The sequence below is a fragment of the Phalangium opilio genome, unplaced genomic scaffold (genome assembly GCF_054372755.1).
Source record: "Phalangium opilio isolate 3A_F unplaced genomic scaffold, DU_Popi_V2 ptg000061l_1, whole genome shotgun sequence".
Lineage (NCBI taxonomy): Eukaryota > Metazoa > Arthropoda > Arachnida > Opiliones > Phalangiidae > Phalangium > Phalangium opilio.
Window position 1 is genome coordinate 7,223,759 of NW_028324178.1, and position 5,200 is coordinate 7,228,958.

General features: G+C 34.6%; 1 non-coding gene across 1 annotated transcript; it reads left to right on the forward strand.

Annotated features, from left to right (window-relative positions):
- Nucleotides 1-1,761: 1,761 nt before the first annotated feature.
- Nucleotides 1,762-1,834, forward strand: TRNAV-UAC (transfer RNA valine (anticodon UAC)). Its single transcript has one exon. It is a non-coding gene; the product is annotated as a tRNA-Val (tRNA).
- The last annotated feature ends 3,366 nt before the right edge of the window (nucleotides 1,835-5,200 follow it).

Here is a 5,200-nt window from a genome sequence, read left to right on the forward strand (position 1 = left end):
GTTAAGTTAGGTTAGGTTAGGTTGGGTTAGGTTAAGTTACGTTAAGTTAGGTTAGGTTAGGTTAGGCTAGGTTTGGTTTGGTTTGGTTAGGCTAGGTTTGGTAAGGCTAGGTTAGGTTAGGTTAGACAATTTCCAACAATGAAAATTAATTACTAAAATTTATTGAAGAATGTTATTGGTGAACATAAATATTATTTGCTGCAATATCAAGAAGTTTAATTAGAAAATCAATTGAAAAATAGGAATGAAAGAAAAAATCATGATTGGAAAACCGCCCAAATTGCGGTATTCGGTCTAATGGGATTCGGTCGAACAAAACATTCGATCCATTGGGATTCGACCCAATGGTAGACAATCAAGTAGATGAATCCAAATTTTAAAAAAGGAACTACAATAGAGGGAAAAGAGTGGAGGGACAGTGGGTCCTAGGAGGAGTAGAGAGGGAATCTGGCAAATGTTTTATGGTGCCAGTGGAAAAAAGAGACGCCGCGACACTGGTTCCGATACTGAAGAACTGGATCCTTCCTGGTACTACAATCTACACGGATTGTTGGAAATCTACGATAAATTGGACCAGGAAGGATTCCAGCACTACACAGTGAACCATTCGAAAAACTTCAAAGATCCAGTGTCCGGCGTACACACGAATAAAATTGAAGGCGCTTGGGCGCATGCAAAAGCCTCAATGCCAAGAGGAGGGCGAAGGAAACACTTTTACTTTGGCTATTTTGCAATGTACATGTTCCGGATGTGGGCGCGTAGAGAAAAAAATGCCTTTTTGGCTTTTTTGGAGGCCACCTCCCTTTTATACGATCCCTCAAAGCCATCCGAAGGTGAAGAAGCTGCAGGCCCAGCTCCAAAGGAGTAACTTTTCAACCTCTACTTTTAATTTTAATTTAAAAAAAAATTCTCATCAAAACAAAAAAGCATTTTCCTCGTCAATTCTTTGGTTTTTCTTAATAAATTTTGTTTAAATTGCCTTAAATCTCATTTATTTCGTTGTCTACGTTAGATTAGGTTAGGTTAGGTAAGGTTCCCATTTTTGAAAATGCGATCCTAAAAATCGATTTTTTTTAGACTTCTCTTTATTTGCGCCTAAAAATTTTAACACCATATTTTTTCTCATATCAAACTACATCGGAAAAAAAATAGGAGCAGGTGGTATTCTTAAATTTTGCCATTAATTATATATAATGTTTAAGTGTCATTGCATTTACTCAGAATAAATATTCACCATTTTTTTTATTTTAAGGTACTGTGAGTCTGTGACTTAATTAAAATTGGATGTCTAGTCAAGGCTTACGATTTTACGAAATAACTTCTGAAAGACAAGTGATTCAGCTGGTGAACATAAAATATATCATTAAAGGTATATGATATTTAACGCATGTTTAATCGTCGGAGTGGATAAAAATAGTACGACATATTCTACAGGGCCGGTAGGCCCTTGTAGATATGACTTGATACTCTTCTTTAACGTTAAAGCAAAATTCACATGCTTTTTCCAATTTTCCTATGGAGATTAACATGGGGTTTTTCGTGATATTTAACCACCTCTAACTGAAAAACTACAGCGAAGTTACTTTTCGGAATACTCTAAATTTAACAATTAAGTATTCAGGGTGTGCGATCGGCTAGTTTAATCAGAAAAAATTAAGTCTAAGTATGTTAATTTTAGTTAATTACAGAAGTACTTGTTTCGACCATCGTGATTGGACATAATAATAATGCTAGAGCTCTTCGAAAACTCAGATTAACCAAGTATCTATGGTGTAGTGGTTATCACGTCCGCTTTACACTCGGAAGGTCCCAGGTTCGAGCCCTGGTAGATACATGACTTGACTATCGTTATTGGACACAATAATAAGCTAGATCTCTTCGAAAACTCAGAATAACCAAGTATTCATTGTGTAGTGGTTATCACGTCCGCTTTACACGCGGAAGGTCCCGGGTTCGAGCCCTGGTAGATACATGTTTTGACCATCGTGATTCGACATAATAATAAGCTAGATCTCTTCGGAATCTCAGTATTACCTGCTATGTGTAGTGTAGTGGTTATCTCGTCCGCCTAGATACATTTTTTGACCATCGTAATTGGACATAATAATAAGCGGTAAAGAAAACATAATTACTCAAAATTTAAATACATTAAGACTGAAGCGACAGATATTATATAAAAACGTCTTGGTTTGGACCAAGGCTGAAAAAACAAACGATATGTGTGAGGCTTATCAATTGACTGAAGTATCAGATATTGAAATTTTTTCTAGTTATTTTTATACACTCAATCCTTAATCAATATTTAATTCAATCAACTGATTTTACTGTTAATCGACCTAGTCCCTCTAAATTAATTGAAAAAATTACATATCTACGCTTTTTCAAAAACAATTACATTTTCCGAAAACATTTTATCATGAAATTAATTATTTTGAAGGGATTTCGTGTCGATGCTCACTAACTTGTGAGCATCTTGACCGACATAGTTTTAATTGTTGCTGGCTTGACAAATTTTCAAGTTTGCACCAAAAGAAGTTTAAATCTGTTTTAAGTTGTTGATAAGACTGTCGTTTAGAGTGAATGTCGTCTACTTAAGACAAAGCAACAAAGTTTATCCTGTGTGGTAAAGGGTAAAGATCACATGAACAGAAATACTTCTCAGACTTGTTATATTCATTTCCTGCGGAAATAATATGGTTAAACACATCATTCATTACTAGTTATGCCAAGAAGGTCACATTTCACTCCGACACCCCCTCCCTTCCTCTATTTTCCCAATATATGGCATTTTATAATCACCAGTGGTTTCAGTGTATGGGTCATCTGAGCTGTCGCAACACGCTCAGCCAATATTACCATAGACTGAGTTATGACCAAGAAATTCTTAAGTACGGAAAAGGAAGTTCCAGTGCAACTTTACCATCAAAGAGGCGACAATAGAAATGTAGCATTTCGATAAACGAAATTAAATGTATGAATTCGCGCAACACCCTTGTTTGGCATCCACGATCAAATATTTACATTTTCCATTCGAGTTATGCCAAAGTTCGCTTGCTTTTTTAGACATCCAGTAGAACATTTCAAATATTCAATACTGTATCCTCAAGATGATAAATTAATTTCATGATAAAATGTTTTCGGAAAATGTAATTGTTCTTGAAAAAGCGTAGATATGTAATTTTTTCAATTAATTTAGAGGGACTAGGTCGATTAACAGTAAAATCAGTTGATTGAATTAAATATTGATTAAGGATTGAGTGTATAAAAATAACTAGAAAAAATTTCAATATCTGATACTTCAGTCAATTGATAAGCCTCACACATATCGTTTGTTTTTTCAGCCTTGGTCCAAACCAAGACGTTTTTATATAATAAGATAAGTCTTGAGAATTTTTGCTTTCGCTGTCTATAGACTGCGGAAGCATTGCAATTACCCCCTACGGCTGGGCGCCTTCTCCCCCCCTCCTTTCTGACCCCAATTTTTCATGTGACCTGGGAGAATCCATCATAAATAAAGTTACTTTCATTTCAAACTTCCCGCTAGAAATTCGAACTTCAGCGACATCTATACGAAGTCCCGTAAATATTTCACTATTGAAGAATTAATTTTTTGGCACGACCGGGATTTGAACCCGCCATGTCTATATCCACACAGGCACCAGAGTACAACGCCTTACAGACTGAGCTATTGAGGCTTAGTACCCATCTGCGATTTTCACCAATAGTATCTCACTCTTCCCTCGACGGGCTAGCTATTTTTTTTTGCCAGGGAGAAAGAGAAAGAGAGAGGAGGGGGACCACGTGACTCTCGTTACTAGAGCGGCGGGCGCGTTACTCTCGCCTCTCGTTAAGTTGAGTGTGGGCCGTTTCCATGGTAGCGCGCGTATACGCAGCGCCTCTGAATTGTAAACTCTTGGCGGGAAATTCGCGAATGGTAGATATGCAGTAAAATATGTCGCGTTTTTAGCATTAGAAGTTTTACAAAATTATTTTAGGGATTCTACTCGTCGAAAAGTCTAAAATCTAATAATAACTAAAAACATTTTTAACGTAAGAGATATTTGATTTGTAAACCAAACGAAGTTTATACCGTAGTCTCTAGAGAGTGTATCAGGGTAACTTCTGTAACTAAGCAAGTTTATGATATTACCATCTATGTAAGTGTTTATATTTTATGTTACTTAAATTAACTTGCAAGTGCTTCCAGATAGACACATTTTTGGGGTTAACTATACCTGCACATTTAATTTGGGAATTTGGGTGTTGGGATTAGATAAGCTAAAGCCTGAAAACTTTCTTTTTCTCTTTAAGCACGTTACAGTTTTGGACAAACAAAAATGATAATTTGATGTTTAATTTTAAGTATTGGCATTCGCAATAAAATATTTCTATTAAAGTTTAATTACTCAAATAATCCTAATAATAAATTTTACCAAGCACAAGCACTTTCTAAGGTTCTTTTCACATTTCAGTAACAAGTTCGGACAAAGAAAAATTATTATTTCAAGTTTAAATTTGCCTATAAATGTTAATGATATTTTCTTTAATTAACTCTGAATTTTAATAACTAATAAGAGTAATAAATTGACATTCATCACTAATCTTAAGAAAAAAGTTCAATATCATTTTTATAAATAATCTTACCTCAATAAAAATAAGCATTGGTTATATAATAATTACGCCGTTGCGTCATCTACGTACGTACGATAGGGTATAGGGTGTATTATACTTGTAATAGAGCAAACACCGCAAATACATTTTTTTTTATAAATTAGAGAATCCAGGCCCCCCAACGAGGGAAGCATTTCAAAACTGTACAACTACTAAATTTTAATTAATTTCAATTAGTAAGAAAATAATCTAACAATTTTGATAACGAAACCTGCTGATATATGATTTTTACACATTAGGTTATATTTTCTATAGCATCAAGTTTCAATACAACATGACTGGGGTCTAACTCTATGCGATGGCTGTATATTGGTTTAAACCGAGGTTTAAACGTACATTCATTGAATAATTTTAGTTCCCAGTTATGAATATTAGCAGCCTACTTTTGTTAGGTTTGCAATAAAAAGCTTAATTGTTCCAGTTCATAGGACAGAAATTTGTTACTTATTTTATTAAACTGAAAATCAATCTAATACTAGATAGATTTTATTCATAATCGGAAGACTATTTGATAAACAACAAAATAAAT